Source organism: Passer domesticus, chromosome Z (assembly GCF_036417665.1).
Source record: "Passer domesticus isolate bPasDom1 chromosome Z, bPasDom1.hap1, whole genome shotgun sequence".
NCBI lineage: Eukaryota > Metazoa > Chordata > Aves > Passeriformes > Passeridae > Passer > Passer domesticus.
This window is the reverse complement of record NC_087512.1, coordinates 77999100-78014424: the sequence shown is the minus strand read 5'-3', so window position 1 is coordinate 78014424 and position 15325 is coordinate 77999100. Positions and strand designations below refer to the sequence as shown.

At 43.6% G+C, this 15325-nt stretch overlaps 1 long non-coding RNA gene across 3 annotated transcripts; it reads right to left on the bottom strand.

Annotated features, from left to right (window-relative positions):
• Positions 1-940: 940 nt before the first annotated feature.
• LOC135290675 (uncharacterized) lies at positions 941-13360 on the bottom strand. Of its 3 annotated transcripts, none has more exons than XR_010353446.1 (4): positions 9529-13360; positions 9103-9272; positions 8554-8661; positions 941-2137 (listed from the first exon to the last, which is right to left on the bottom strand). It is a non-coding gene; the product is annotated as an uncharacterized LOC135290675 (long non-coding RNA). The 3 variants fall into 3 exon arrangements; XR_010353445.1 differs by lacking the exon at positions 941-2137 and having other exon boundaries at positions 5976-8661; positions 9529-9818; positions 11307-13359; XR_010353444.1 differs by lacking the exon at positions 941-2137 and having other exon boundaries at positions 5976-8661; positions 9529-13357.
• Between the last annotated feature and the right edge of the window lie 1965 nt (positions 13361-15325).

Genomic DNA, 15325 nt, shown 5'->3' with positions numbered 1-15325 from the left:
CAAGAAGAAGGCAACCAGCCTAAAGATTTCTGAAATCAAAAAAGTTAAGCTAAAGCTTTCCTTCAAATCAAATATTCTGGATCGAAGCAGACTGAAATTTGTTTTTACATTTACTGTCTAGTAGGAAAAAAACAACCTCTCAGAAAAAGCTACTGGATTTGAATCAGAGATTTCCCCCTCCAGTTTTTCACCCATTATATGAAAATCTTTAGCAGCCAGTGGGGTTCTCCAGTTTGGACATCCTGCTGTGAGCTCGAGACTTTCCAAATTCCTGTGTCTGTACAACCAAGGGTTCAGGGGATGGCAACCACTCTTTTTTTACAGCAGCCAGCCACCATGTAAACACCAGCCCTGGGGTAGCAGGAGGCTCTGCATCTAGAGGACTCTTCCACAAAACTAAATTATGGCTATGTCTTTTCCTATGAAGAGATCATTATCTTCTCCCCCCCATGCCTATGGCAAAACTTTCCTCATTCTCAATGGGAACAGGATCACCCTGCCAACACTTCAGTAATCAACAGGGCCAGCTTGAAGTCGATTTTCTGGCGCTGGTGGGGCAGCTTCATAACCCTGGGTTGCTGTGAGCTGCACTGAGGAGTGTCCTCCTCCCTGCCTTCCCCTCTGTCTGTTTCCTCAAGCAACAGAGCTGCTGATGGGCACACCAGGGACAGGGCTGGCAAACGGTGGGAGATGCTGTTTCACTGGCAATTAGTGCCTAGACGAGTGTGTATTTGTTTCTGCCTGCTTCCCATGAAACACTATGGATCCAAGCGTGCCATCGGAGTTGGAACTGTCATCTGTGAAATCAGAAAACACGCTGCAGGAATTGCAGGGCCACTGGAAGGATTCTCCTTCTCTGTCCCCGTGAAATGGGACACTGGGCCAGTTGTGCAGCAGGACGGATCCGTCCTCCCTCACTCCGAGGGAGGCTGGCTCCTTGGCAGGAGTTCTGCTGGCACTGCTGGAAGCTTCAGCTTGACTGGGGCAAGCCTTCCCGTCTGCTGCTCTCCTGCAGCTGATCCTTGATCCTGCTGAATCTCCCTCTGCTTCCTGCTGGAGAGTAATTCCTTCAGACACCTCCCTCTGCTCGGACCAGACTGCTTTTGAGCTGAGGAGATGACAATACTTAGCTCGCCTGGAAAAGTTCAGGGCTAACCTGCTCCTGCACTAAAAACACATCCTACCATCTTCAGGATCCAGCTATCCTATTATGTGCAAAGATCCTGCTCCAGCAAAGCACTTTAGCTCCTGAGTACTTGCCTCCTCCCAAGCTTTGAGTCATTTACTGTGTCTTAAGAGTGCTTCTGGATCAGGGCCTGCTTTTCCTTAGCTAGCCCCTATCTCAGAGCCTTTACTTATTTATTAGATATTAGACATTAGATGAGTTTCCTTTGTAGTATCTTTTTTTTCCCTGCCTTGACTTCTTCATGACTTAATTCCAACTGTTTCTTCAGGTCTTAATGATTTCCAGGGCAGGTGGTGGGGTGGCTGTGCACATCCATTTCACCAGGTGCTGCATCTGCTGGTGCTGAAGGACAGAGTGGAGCAATGCCTGCAGTGTCCCTTTTCTGACTGGTCTGAGATTATTTCTGGAAGGTCATTTGACACCTTGTGCCAGATTCCTGTGCATAAAAGGAGAATGTGGGATGCTTCTTGGCCTTAGCCTTCCCTTCCTCTCTTTTCTCTTCTGACCTCTCACAGAATCACTTCTTGGTTCTGGTTACCCACCAACTACTTTTCTATTCCTTTTTTACTCCTCTTCTTCTTTGTGTTTCACAACCATTGCAAAGCAAAGAAGGCCACAAACCCCATGATGTGGAGCACAAAGAAATGAGATTTCATTCAACACTACTCATGACAGTCAAATGCTGCTGTTGATCTGCTCCAGAGGGTGTTTGTGGCCAGTGAGAAGGCCTGGATGACAATCTGAGGGACTTAAAACATACAAAAGAGGGGAAAAATAGAGGGGGGTGGAAAGAAAAAGAAAGGTAAAGTCCTTGTCTGGTTTTTGTCCCAAGTCAATCTTTGTTTTCTTGCTCTGGTAGCTCAGCTTTACAGCAGAGCCCTGGAACTTGTAATTGTGGAACTTGCATTTGTTGGATCAAAATGTCACCAATACATTCACTATAAATAAAACCTAGGAAGGAAAATACACCAAAACATTAAAAAAAAAAAAGTTAAATGTCCATATCTCTTTATATTTGGAAGCCCTGAATACATCCTACTATTGTACAGCTCTATGAATTATCACACATACCTTATCATCTCACAGAGGAAATATATTCAGCTTTATGACTTTCCTTGCACCATATCTATGTTTATGCTAACAACTTGAAAGCAGATTCAAATTGTCATTTGTTTCCTATTTTTTTTCCTCTAAGTTTGGAAAGTCCTCTGAAAGTAGCTCTCAATCAATTTGAATATTACTCAGGATCCAACACAAGGCCAGTAATGCTTTAAATGTGAGAGCATGCACAGTACAGTTCTACATATATTTAAACTCTAAAATTATGCTCTTTTTTTATGACATCGTGTTTTTTGCATATATAGAGGCTGAGAGTTGTGAATGTTATAAACTCATTATTCATTCAATTGTGGTCCCCAAATAGGCTTAGAATTTTCTGAAAAGAATCTTTCTGAAAATATTCTTCGAGATTCTTTCCAAATTCTTTAAGATTTCCACTTTTTCTTTCTAAACCATGATGACAACATTAAAAAAAATAAATTTAAAATTTATTTTTCATTTTTATGGAAGCACCATAATTTGAAACTTAAGCATTAAAAACTTCATAAAGATATGGTCTTTGGAATTATTTTTAAAGAAAAATTTAAGGAAGCTCTTTAATCACTGAGAATGATCTTTAAAATTATATATGATACCATTCCAACCACTTGCACAAAAACCCAAGAAAATACATCTCTGCAAATTTTGGGGTTTTTTTGCTGATTATTTCCTGATCTGCTTTTGCTTTTATGTGATGAGGCATTTCATAATTAGGAGTTAGGAATTTGTGCATGGATGGTGCAGGAAAGTTCCCAGGATCACATTCCAGCTGTTTTGGAAGAAACCTTGAAATTGGTGTCATCTTCTAATAGAATTAATTAATACCCTTTATTATGGCCTGATATCATTAACAGCAGAGCAGCACACAACCCTACAGCTGATGCCAATTTTCACCACAAGAGAGATCATTTATGTAACACAGTGCCTCTCCCATTACACTTCTGTTTAGGAGCAATACTTCCAATTTTAGGAACAAAATTTCCAATATTTGCTTTCACCTGTGGTCCCCATTCCCAGTGAGGCAATCCAAATGCCTGATTAGATACAAAGGAACAAGTAGGAGTGGGGTTGTCCTTTTCACATCCTGTCCCTGGTGGAAAATAAAGCTGGCTGAAAAGGATGCTAAGGGATCATTCAAGATTTTTTCCAACATGATACTGTATCAGTAATGTATTCGGGGCTTTTTTTGTTATTTTATATGTTCATCTTGAGGGTTGAGATGATATTTTAAAAACATGAAAGTGTAGCAAATATAATATTCTACCATGCTTGCATTCCTTCCTAGCCTTAGGTCCTCCACGAAAATGAGCTGTGACATTTCATGATACATGTCTTAATTTTAGCTTGGGAAAGGAAAAAATGTTTCTGAACAAATAAGTAAATAAATACAAAATCATCTCATAAATATTTTTCGAGGCCTGATGGAAAGTCATATCCTTCTGCTGGAGTAATGTTGCCTTTTCAGAGGTTTTGCTGGGAACTGTTTGAAGTATTACAGTGTTCAGATGGAAATATTTAGTGGGGGAAAAAAGGGAACTAGTAACCTACAACTTCAGATCCTGTCTTTAGGATGGTCAGATCCTTGGCTGATAGAGATTTCATCAATCAGTGGCCCTTGCTGAGGATTTCTGGGGTGAAAATTTTTATGTGCATTATTGTGGGTTTCTCCATATGAAGGGAAGGACCTGAGAAAACTATTCCAATTTATCTCTGCTCCAGTAAAAGGGGCCAATTATCAGCTGCAATACTTTGGAGAATTTCCTGTCTGGTAGTTCAGAAACTGCCAAAAGCAGGGCACAGAAGCCAGAAAGTACGCTCTTGTCATTGGCCCAAACAAACAAACAAAGATCCCCAACAGAAAATAACTCTCCCCGAAATAAAAATAGTTCTAAAAGATCAACAGAAACAAAAACGGACCAGATTTTAAATGAGAGCCTGTGTTTTGCATATCATGTGGCTAGACATAGTTTCTGGAAGCTGTCCAGCTCAACCCACTTTTCCCCACCATCTGTCAGCAGTGGGTTTGCTGACTGCAAGAGCTTGGAGGCAACGGCGCGAGAGGCGAGTGTTAGACAATCGAGTTTAAACATGACAAGAGCAGGGAGATTCAAAGGCTTGATGATGTAATGTGCTAACACTTGGCTGTTGTGAGAAAAGGAGGAGGAGCAGGACAGCACAGAGAAATAAGTTGGTCAACCTTTAGCCCGGATTCTCTGGCTCTCATCGGCGTGCGCTGGGACCCCGGCGTGATTAAACTTGCAGTGGGGAAGTGTTTAATTTACGTGGGCCAAGGAGATTTGGGGTGGTGGTTTAGATGTTGTGGTGCCAGCTTTGGGCCTGCTGACAAAACAAGTGGCATTCTAGAGGAACTGGAAACTTCTGGGCTCGTGAGGTGAGTCACAAAAGCGAGGGACCACCAGAAGGTGAGCTGCCAGTGAGTTTTATGCCCTTTGTCCTTTGCAAGAAGAGCTGAGACCTCCAGCACCCTTCCACTGGTCCCATTTGTAGACAAGAATCTCTACCAAATGCCTTTTCCTCCCACTTTTGCTGTGGGTCTACAGCAAAGTAATAATCTGCTCACCTCTAGATTCCCTTGACTTGAGTAGGTGTGCCAGCTCACCAGGACAAAGCTGGGGACAGTCTGGGACACAGGGGGATGTTCTCAGACATTTAATTTTAAACCAAGACTGAGCAGTGCTCAGAAGATTCTGGTGTACTCCAAACAGGCCTTGAGGAAACAGATCCACTCTCCAGGCAAAACAGGATTACGGTGCAATAAAATGACCCTTTCAAAGTGGGAAAATATGTGTATCCCATAGTCCAGCCTTGGCTGAAATAGTATTTATTTCCCAAAAATTCCCTCCTGAAAGGAGTGTGATCAGAACAGAAGTTAAAACTGCTGTATGCATGATATATTCAGATACAACAGACTGTGCGGTGGGGAAAATTCATGCCACCAACAGAAGGATACATGCAGTGCTTGAGGTGGTAATTGCAGTATTGGGTCTCATTTTTGTCACTGTAAAAGCTTCCTTGAGAAATGTGCTTCTCATCTGGCCTTGGGCAGGCAAAGGGATTTCTCCAGCTTTCTTTGAACAGGGCTGTGTTGGAAAAAGCTCAGTCCAGCCTAGTTAAACTGCCTGCTAAAATTACAGCCAGTTGGGGAGCTGGCTATTAAAAAACTCTTGAATGAGCTGCGTTTCCTCCTGATGCTCATTGCCTGTCTGCTGGGAGAGCCTGTGCTTGGTCCAGCAGGCAGCTCTCCATTTCCCCCCCTCTCTCACCCAGGCTGCTCTGGCTCCATCCCAAACTTGCCAGTGCCTCACACGCATCTGATGCTCATCTCTGGATCCATCACATCTGCCAGCTTCACTTCTGGCACTCAGTGGGTGAAAGCCCTGCTTTCAAAGGCTGTTTTCTGTCTTTTACGGGGAAGAGGTGCAGCGCATGGGGCTCCCTGTGTCCCACAGTGCCACCAGAGCCCAACCCACTGAGGGACAGCATCTGAGGGCAAGCAGGGATGGCGGCTTGGGGTGGTTTTGTTTCTTGGCAGAAGAATCCATCTGTAGGTTTTAATTGAACTGTCTGTGGATTTGCACCATTGGGCACGACAGCAGAGTCCAGCCCTGGAAGCCACAGACTACCAGTCGTCTTCTGAGTGAAGTATGAGTAAGGGAATGGATCAGCACCTGTGGACTGATTATAGATTTTGATGTGGTGCCACGGCTAGGATCCATGCCAGTAAAAATCCTTATAAAACGTGTGGACAAAATTTACTGCATACCTGCCGTAATCAGTTTTAAAATCACAACGTTTTTCTCAGTTTTCATTGATTTTTTTCCCCCCTGTTTTTGTCTTAAGAAAATGGTAGGAGGGCAATTTAATTTTTAGATCAAAGTTATAAACCCTCAAGAATCCATCTGAAACTTATAAACGCTGAGTTTTGTTTTACATTCAGATAATTAAAAAATACCAAACTATATATGTATTTTAATTGGGATTTGAAGAATGACTCCCAGTCATATACCTTGTAAACTAAGTTTCATTGAGCAATAAAGCTTGGTTAAAACAACTTTTGAAAAAGGTTTTTTTTATTAAATGAAATACTTACAAACTGGTGAATATTGTAATCAGGTAGAAATTGCTGCCTGAGGAGGAAAAAAACCCTATATTTGAGAAAAGAGTGAAAGTTCTTTGTTTCCATTAATATATGTTCCTATTTTGTCATAACCTACAAAAGTCACCATGACAAGTGACTAAAACAGAGAAAAGTGGTTTCACTGTTGAATTCTAACAGTTCTAAATCCCAAAATAACTGCGCTGGGTTGCCTCTAGGCATGTTCATACAGCAGGTAGGATGGCTCTTCTGAGGAAACCTTGTTCTGGAAGCCTCCCTCAGCATTTTGAGGGACTTGTAATCACTCTGTCTCTGCTCTCACCTAGCAGCAAACCACTTGCCACGGTCTTAAAGGGTTTTGAAATGATGAGGAAAGGACGTTCACTGTGGGGTCAGACCCATTTCCCATGAATGTAACCCAAAATATGGGGTGTGCCAGCACGCTGCTGAGGCTAGACAATGAGCAGCAGTGAGTGTGGATAGGGTTGGAGTGGGGTGGAAGTGGGGTGGATGGATCTGCCTGCCCCAGGATGGGCTACAGCCACACCTGAGCAGCACCTGAGCCTCCCCCTGCAGAGCTGGAGCTGCGCAGAACTGACCCTGGACACAGCTCCTGCTGCCCACTGCAGATTCCCCAGGGCTCTCAGCCTTTTTCGTGGTGCAGTTCCTCCCAGTGAACAATTCCCTTTGACAAAGCACCCCATAAATTCAGTCAGCTGGCTGGGACAAAGTTGTGCTGCTCCACCCCGGCGTTGCGTACAGCTGCGCTGTGCTTTACAATTCAAGAGAGGCTCAAACAACTGTTGCCTCCTCTCCTATGGAGCTTCCAGCCCCCACCAAATTTCCTTTAACTTGACATATCCTGCACAAAACTGCTGAGCTCCCCGAGACCTGGAATATGGCCAAGTATCATTTCATTGTAAAGCCAAAGACAGGGACGTGGAAGATTCATGTGCAGATTTCTAAACTGTGCCCTGCTTAAGTGGCAAAAGGAAAACCTTGGTGCTTGCTGTAAGTCAAGCCAGAGCACTCATCATTTTTACTATTTATTTCCAGGATTTTCAACGTTTTGAATTTTAATTCCTTCCATTTATTTTTCAAAAGCATAATCACAGCTTGCGTATATGATCATAAAACCCAGTAAATCTGGGGAAATGCCCAAGAAGCCAACTGAGGAATATCAGCTTGTATCTCTCAGGAATCCTTAATTGCAACTCTTATGAGGTTTGCAGGGCCTGCTGTTTCATTGTAATCATTATGAGGCCAGCTGAGGCTTGCTTAAACTACCTTGAGTGGTGGATTAATCTAGACTAATAAAGAGTTTTAACAGAATCACTAATGTCTGTTGTGAAAAAAATAATCTTTTTTTCCCTGGTTGTGAAAAACTAAGTACATAAAAAGGCTTATATTTGGCTCCAAAAGAGTGGGCAAAAGGGCAGTAAGGTACAAGGGTTAGCAAACATTAAAAAATAAAGAAAAGATTGCTCAAAAATTAATGCAAAGTACTGTTGTAGTGAAGGATAAAAGTAAGTTGGTCCTCCTAGAACCTTCAGATGTTCTAGAGTGGTGAGCCAGTGACAAACAAAGAGGAACTTCACCAGTCATCACCATAAAGACAAACAAATGTTTCTGATGGGTGTTAAATGTGTAATTTAGAAATGCTGCTAACTGGACACTCTGTGCCTTTTCCCAGCTGGATGTTTGGAGCTCTAGCCCAACTCTGACCACAGGGATTTGATTCACTGAGAATTCCTTGAGGCTACAGGTCCTATTGTCACTTCTGAGCACAGGCAGCAAGAGGAAGAGTTATCCTGTTAGTCTGGTTAAATCACACCTTCAAAGGATGAGGGGTAAACCAAAAAAAGCTGTTCAGTGTCAGCATGGCTGTATCCATTTGGGAGTTTTTCTGGGGCAGTGGTAGGAATGAAAGAGAGTAACTTTATCTGCTGGAGCACTGCAGAGGAGATGAAGTGTTTGTAGAGAAGTGGTGAAAGAGAATAAGGCAGGTTAGGGGCAAGCTTCAGATGAAAGAGGTTAAATGAGAATTGTTGGGTCGCTTTTACACAACTTGCACCAGAAGTTTGGAATCCTGAGCAATGTTCCAGTCTCTCTCTACATCAAGAAAATTTATAGTAATCTGCACATCCCTTACTTTCTTCACTAGTAGTATCCTCAGTAAAATGTTGACCTCAGTCGAGTCACTGCACTTCTTCCAGTGCATCTTCTGGAATCAGAACTCACTCGTGCTCTCTGGATCTGGCTGGGGAAAGACCAAATGAACACCTTGCAAACCAGCCACTGAACTGTGTCATATTCCCTTTCAGATTACTGCATCCCAAGATTTTTTTTATTTTGCTGCTGGTAGATACAGAAGGCCCTGCTCCAGTTGCTCTGCACTGTTTTAATCCCAGAACTTGCTGTGCTTTGGGGAAGTGCTCCTGTGGCTGCATTAATTAGTGACTTAAAAATCTTCTCAGAAGGCTCAGAGAGACTGAGATGAAGCAAGACAGCTGCTCCAGCACACCAAAAAAAAAAACCAAAACAACAAAACAACAACAAAAAACCCCAACAAACCAAAAAACCCAAACAACAAAACAAACAAACAAACAAACAAACAAAACCACAAAAAAACAAACCAAACAAAAAAATTACGGAAATTAAAGGTCCAAGGAAAACACTTAGAAATGGAAAGCTCTGTCACCTCAATGATCTGGAGGAGGTCTGTGGCCAGCATTAAATGCAGAGCCAGGCACTTCTCTGCAGCTTTCCCATCTCTGTCCTTAGATGAAGGCCTTGGTGCTGGATTGTCTCATGATAAATCCAGGGACGAACTCAGTGGGAATCAGCTGTGGTTGGGGTGTGCTGGTGATGCTGATATAAATAACATCAAAAAGATGCATTGGCAGGCCACAGCACAAGTCAAGAGATTTAGGCAATTGTGAGTGTCTTTTAAAACACCAGAGGTTGAAATTTTCACTGATCCCTACTCTCCTGGCTGCATAAACACACACAAATGCCACAGTGGCTGGTATTTACTCTATGAGCAAACATGACAAATGCTGGAGAAAAGTTGCAAATAATTTAGGGCCAATCCAAAAACACTTGCAGATCCGTGCTGTTGACCTACCTGTTCTTCCAGGTGTGGTGGTTTCGTGTGTTTCCCTGGTTTCCTGTGCAGTGCAAACTCAAACTCAGCTGCATGAACACCTCCTGGACATCCTGCTGAGGAGATGGAGCCTTGGAGACTTCTTAGGCTGATTTGCCACAGCAGCAGGTTTTCAGGTGGTTGTTACAATCTGAATGGGATTACAGTCTTCTGCTCTCTCATATGGGTTTATGCTGTCACTGTAAATAAACTGGGGGGGTGAGGCTCATTTTGACCTGCTCTGGCTGGTGCTTTGTGATGGCTGCTAAACCCTGCCAATCAAAGGTGACATCATCACTGTGCTACTTGGGCCAGAATATACAGAAAAGAAAAAGAAAAAAGAAAAAAGAAAAAAGAAAAAGAAAAAGAAAAAGAAAAAGAAAAAGAAAAAGAAAAAGAAAAAGAAAAAGAAAGAAAGAAAGAAAGAAAGAAAGAAAGAAAGAAAGAAAGAAAGAAAGAAAGAAAGAAAGAAAGGACACGACATATAAAATATGTCAACACATAACACCAAATATATCCAATATACAGTGTGTCACATTAATTCACTACCATATATATTCACTGCAAGATTAATGATCTTGAAAGAGATTAAGATCTTATTTCTTTCTCCTGGTTTGAGTTTATCAATAAATCCACTTCTGGTCAGTGAAAGCCACTGTACAGTGGTGGTGTGGGGTATCAGCAGAGGAGGCCAGGTGGAAAAGCCACAGCAGGAACATGGCCTTGTCCTGGGTTGCAAGATGTGGGTGTCCACCATCTGTTATCTTCTGTTAATTGGGCAGTTTTCTTTATCTTTCCGTGACCAATCCTCCCTTCAGAAGATCTCCTCTGCTAATTGAGTGCCACAGCATGACTGATAAAACCACATCATCCCACATTGTGAGAAGCTCTGCCCAGAGGGAGGAGCCAAGCATTCCTAACTGGATATCATCTGAGATTTTAGACACCAGGACAGCCTTTTCCACTGGATTCCCAGAGGAGCAGCTGCCTTTTCCACTAGATTCCCAAAGGAAGACCAGGCCCATCTACACCACCACTGGATCTTCAGAGGATGACTACACCTTTCTACAGGATCACTGCTTCAACAGAACCACACCTGACACTCCAGGAGGACGGCAGCCACCATTCCAATTAAACTGCTACCAACCCCCTGACCAACAGGGTGTCTGTTGGAGTGTTGGAGGACACAAGGCAGAGGATGGACTTTGGACCTGGTTAACATAAGAGATTTGATAACAGGATGCCTTGGCAAAAGCAAATGGAACTTTGAAAGTTAGACTTAGATTGCAAGAAGTTTAAATCAAAGAGGTTTACCAGAAAAAGAAAATCCCATTAAAATCTGCAAGCAAGAGATGTTGTTATATGCATAAGTTTGTGTATGTGATTTTAACCTAATCATTGTAGTACACATTACTAGCCTCCCTGAAATAATATATTATAAGTGTTTGTATCCCACAATAAAATTGGATTCTGATCACCGAGTCAGTCTTCCCTGTCTCTCTCCATCGCTGACAAGTGTCAGGTTGTATTCTGACTCTGGCAGTGTTGTTTTGTATTACTGCATTGTTTATTTGACTTTTATTTTCTTCCCTAATAAAGAACTGTTATTCCTGCTGCCATATCTTTGCCTGAGAGCCTCTAAATTTCAAAACTATAATGATTTGGAAGGAGGGGTTTTACATTTTCCATTTCAAGGGAGGCTCCTGCCTTCCTTAGCAGACACCTGTCTTTCCAAACCAGGACAGGCCTCCATCACTCACCTGACATGTCCCATCCTCTGGCCACATCCCAGCCACATCCCTTCTTGCTCTGTGGGTGAGATTGGTGCCCTCTTGGCTATCTCAACAACTTTGAGGTTTCCACCATGTTAAACAACAGCACGAGAGGAATTTTGAAGCCTTGGGGGGAAGTGTGTGCTGTGGTGCTCAGTGGGAGGTGTGTGGCTACCAAATCTGTGTACTTTTGTGATCCTTGTCTGGAAAAAGACATCACTTTGGCCATATCCACTGAGAACACTGCAAACAGCCACAGGCTTGCACTGCCCAAACTTTATGAAGCCTGTGAGACATCAAGAAAGAATGTACACAGCACCATGCCTGAGATAATAATGCAGTGCAGGGCACAAATGACCATGGGATGGCTGCAATGACTGATTTCCAGTTTAGGCAAGGGGAGCTGAGGTCTGGTCAGCCATGCACTGTGCATGTGGTTGTGATCTCCTGTGCTTTGGGGCAACCTAAATAAACCATCAGGGACTGAAGGAGCAGAAGGGAGAGAGCTACAGAGCCTGTGCAGAGCCTTGATGAGGTATCTTGTCCTGTTTACAGCCCTGCTCCTGTTTCTATCAGCATAAAGGGGAAGAGAGTCATGACTTTCCTTCCAGAGTTTTTAAAACCTGATAAAAAAATAAGCAGAAAAGATAAGCAGAAGAGTGGAAAGAAGGAAGGTTTTGGATAAAGGAGTGGGAGAGAAGCTAAAAGAACCTGGGTTGCATGCAGAGGAACCAGGAGAGGAGTGGTGGGGCACTCAGAGAGAAAGCTGGCAGCACAGCTCCTGTGGAAGAGGAGGAGAGGGCAGCCCAGCAGCACTCCCCGCTCCATTTAAATGTCAGCAAGGTAGCTTCCACCAAAAGAATGCCTCCTGAGGGGGGAGAAAACAAGCAGAGTGTCAGGACCAGCTGGCAGCTTGAGAAAAAACAACCGTGCAGCTGAACAGCACCACTGGGAGCACTGGACGGCTGCCCCGGCCTCCTCATCGTCACTATTCAGGGCCTGTCAAAAGAATAATAAAAGGTGCTATAAAGAGAAGACAAATCTCAGGCAGTCAGAGCAGCAGTGGGACTGGGCAGAAGGGAGAGCGGGCAGAGCTGGGCTCCAGCAGCTGTGTGAGCATTTAGGGCCTTGCAGTGGTGGCTGGCTGTGGAGACATGCTTTCTGTCTCCAGAGGTGACAGGGCAGAGGGAGGGCCTGCCCATGACCTCGCACCACGCGGGGGTCAGGCCCTTCTGCTGATCAAAAATGCATGAGGGTTGGCCTGTCCCTTTGTTTCCTGGTGGTTTTCATCTGCCAGAGTGCTAAAGAAATGCTGGAGGATGGGACCGGGCCTGTCAAGCCCCTGGTCTGGAAAGCTTCACGTGGCAGCCTCAGCCTGGTCCCAATCTTCATCCACCTCCACGCCTTCCTGCCGGTGCTGCTGCTGCCCCAGTGTCCTGGAGAGCCAGCATGTGCCACCACCAGAGGCCCCTCACCTGTGTCACTCACCACAGCCCTTCATTTTGAGTGACCTGATCCATAAAAGTTACCTGCTCGGTCCTCAGAGGAGCCGGAGATGAAATTTCACCCAGGCAGGGAGATAATTTTCCCTGTCTCCAAAACAGGAATGCTCGAGAAGGACAGATTCCTCCAGGCAATAAAGGCTAGGAAGGAAATTGTTTTTGAAGGCCAAAAGCCTATTCTTTCCAGATTTAGGCACAGTGATAAACATCAAAAGGAAACAATGGATACCCACTTCTGCAGGTGTTTCCTTCATACTTAACTGCTCCCCTCCAGCCTGTTGGGAATACTGCTCTTGCCTATTGTTTGGTAAATTCCAAGAATCATATTTATATCCATTATGTGAAGGACTACTTTGCTGGGTACTAATTCCCCTGTGTGTGACTACAATGCTGTGCCAGCTGGGACATTGGGGAAGCCAAACCCCAGCCAGCTTCCCCAGACCAAAGCCCAAGGACTCCAAGTCCCTGCACAGTTCAAGATATTCTCATCTTCCTCTGCTCAGAACATGGAAAACAGCTTTTCATTCTGTGGACATTCTGTTTCCCAGCGTTGGAAAACATTTCTTCACCCTCATCTCCACCACACCAACAGCAGGACCTGCTCTAGATTGCTGCAGCTGACCTGAAGTAACATGCCAGGAACAAAAGCCAAACATTTGAGAAGGCTACCCAAGGAGAGGGAGTTGGCCTTCTTAAGCACAGCTCAGAAATTTTCCTAACCAAAAAGAAACGTTGGATAAACACCTTAGGAAGATGACCTCATCCTCGTGATGAGCCCTCCTCCTGGAATTTTCTGTCTCCTCCTTGACGTGGTTGAGTGAGACAAGTAACAGAAGACAATTTCTGGAAACAAAAGCCAGAGGAGGGAAAGTTTTAGAGATATCCAACTCAGCATGTTGGTGTGTACATGTCAGTAGATTAAGCAATGTCTTTGGGAGATGTTACTAATTTTTTCTTTGTTTGTTTATATGTGGTATATACATAAAATAATTATTCCATAGTTTTTCCATGGCATCACTTCAAACTTCCTACAGTAGGAGATTGGTATAAACATTGAAATTTTCAGGTAGGGAAACTGAGACTCTGTTTCCTAAGTAACATGGCATAATAGCAGCACAGTTGGAGGAATAGTCTTCAAGCCTCTCAGTGAAATGTTTTCTCCCCACATGTGCCCCAAGAGGTGTATGGAAACTCGTGTGCTTACCTGGACACCCTGCAGCCCTACAAAAAGGATTGACTTCCCAATGCAGTAAGAGTTTGTTAAGACACCACAGAATCGAAACCAAACCTTGAGATTCCCAGTTTCCACCTTTGGAGATCTGCAGTGCACAGCTCAGGTCAACCACTGTGTTTTAAAATGGCAAAAGGCCCTTCCATCAGCAGGGAGGAAATGAAATTATAACAACAGAATTCCAAACACAGATGTTAATTCGCTCTCCCAATAGATCCCCTCTATTAAAAAAAATCAAAAACCAAAAAAAAACAACCCTAAACCAACAACAACAAAAAAATAAAACAAAGCACAAACTTTTCTTTTTTGACTGTGTGGGAAATGAAGGCATTCAGCTCTATTCAGACAGAAGGTCTGTCTGGCAGAGGAGTTGCTCTCCATGATACAATCTCTGATGGCCCATCTGTGACAGACATCAGTAAATATTTCATAGATGCCCCTCCAGAAAAAAGTTAAATGAAAACTCACCATCCCCACTACCTGCCACTTGTTCTGGGAGCTATTCTCTACAGAAAAACAAACAAAACAACAATTTTGCCTTGAAATTAACCCCCAACTGAAGAAAAAATAAAATTTTTCATGAAGAAAACCAGCTAGCTATGTAAAATATGGTTTTGTTGCAAGCAATGATGAAGCAGAAATGAGTTTCCATCTCAGAAAAACTCTTCAGTGCACAGGTCCCTTTTTTCCCAGCTCCCTGTTTACAACCTATCATTTTCCAAATCCATGTGAAACCCAAATTTTTACCTCAGTGTTTTCATGTAGTGGTTAAACTGTGCATTTGTAAAAGATAGAGGACAACATGTCTCCTGAAGGAGACTTTTGAAATTTACTATTTCTAGCTTTTTTCTTTTTTTTTTTTTTTTTTTAAACAGTGCTCCTCAGCCTTTGTCTCTGAGCACTTCCCAGAGGTCAGTCACGAGTAATGTCCTCACTGCTGAGACACTGAGCAGAGGCCACAGGGCCAAACCTCAGATGGGAAATGGGAATTGATCCCCAGACCTTTGGAACTCCTCTCCTTTGTACCATGCAGATGACTGCTCTCCTTTACCCTCCCACCCCCCACCCTGGCTTCTCCAAGCGTTTCACATGTCAATCCCACAAAAAACTGACAACAGTCCTTAATTTTAACAAGCATGTGCCACCAAGCACAATAAGATCATTCAGAGCGCTCGGAGTGAAGCAGGTGGGGTGAGCCCTTTTCCGGGTTGACTATGTCATTTTGGCATGAGCTCTCTGTTGCTTCATAGAGCTGAAACAAGATGTGTGAGGAA